Below are 1,286 nucleotides of genomic sequence, written 5' to 3'. Positions count from 1 at the left end.
CTTCATTTTCTGAATGTTGAGCTTTAAGCCAACTTTTTGACTCTCCACTTTCACTTTCATCAAGAGGCTTTTGAGTTCCTCTTCACTTTCTGCCATAAGGGTGGTGTCATCTGCATATCTGAGGTTATTGATATTTCTCCCGACAATCAGGAGTCCTCAAACACACATAGAAATCTCTCTCTCTCATGCACACACACACACCCTGCTGATCTGAGGATTCCTGTCATCTGTGTCTGAGACTCATTCCAGGGGAAGGATAACCAGTCTGTGGTTCAGATCGTAAACACTCGTATATGTACAAGTCATAAATAACACACAAAGCAAGACATATACAATGCACAATCATGTGTCATCCAACAATACACTCACAACATACCACTGGCACAGCAGGACACACCTTATAAAATACATAAACACACCGCATACACATAGCTCATCACTATACATACACACCATCAAAAACATACAAGGCCAACTACAAATCAAAAATCTTACAAGACACACAACAACAACACACAAGCACACCCAGTCGTGCACTCACTACAAGCAGCACACACACTCCCTTAATTGAGGTTTGCTTGTGCCCCAAATTCTTGCGAGGTGAAGGCAGTTAGCATGGGTAGGCTAAGCCTATTCACCACCACCACCAACCCGTGCCCTTCGTGACACACGCACAGACAGAAGCAAACAACACACATTCCTGCTCTCACTCTCAAGTGTGTCACCCACAAACACAGGTTGGACACACACTAAGCTCTGGCTGCCGAGTGGAGGTTGAGCCCTGTCTGACCTTGGTTCCTTGGTGAGGTCGGGCATCTGCTCCAGCAGCCCCGATGCTGAACCCTGACCCTGAACTATAATGCGTGCCTGCTGGGGAACATGCCCCATCATGACAACAGGAGGCAGATGTTTAAGATGATGGGCATCGCTCAGGAGCTGCTAATCGCACGTTAAGAGGCTGATAACTAGATCTCTGTGTGCTAAAACAGGCCTGGACTGGGTCTAACTCAGGAAGAGAATCAGGCTGAGTCAGGTACAGAGGACACACACATACACGACTATCAAACAACACATACACAATCATACACAGCCCACACACACAAACTACCAAGCAACAGATACACAAGCATACACGATATACACATGATTATCAGACAACTCGCACACAAGCATACACACATACACACTCATGAACACAGACATACTCACACTCAAACCCAAATAGATCCTTCGGCAAGTATGGATTTCCAGCTCCTTCTGACCTGTGCTTGTCATGAGTTCAGACA

Source organism: Bison bison, unplaced genomic scaffold (assembly GCF_000754665.1).
Source record: "Bison bison bison isolate TAMUID 2011002044 unplaced genomic scaffold, Bison_UMD1.0 scf7180017864193, whole genome shotgun sequence".
Taxonomy (NCBI): Eukaryota; Metazoa; Chordata; class Mammalia; order Artiodactyla; family Bovidae; genus Bison; species Bison bison.
Note: the sequence above shows the minus strand (reverse complement) of the source record.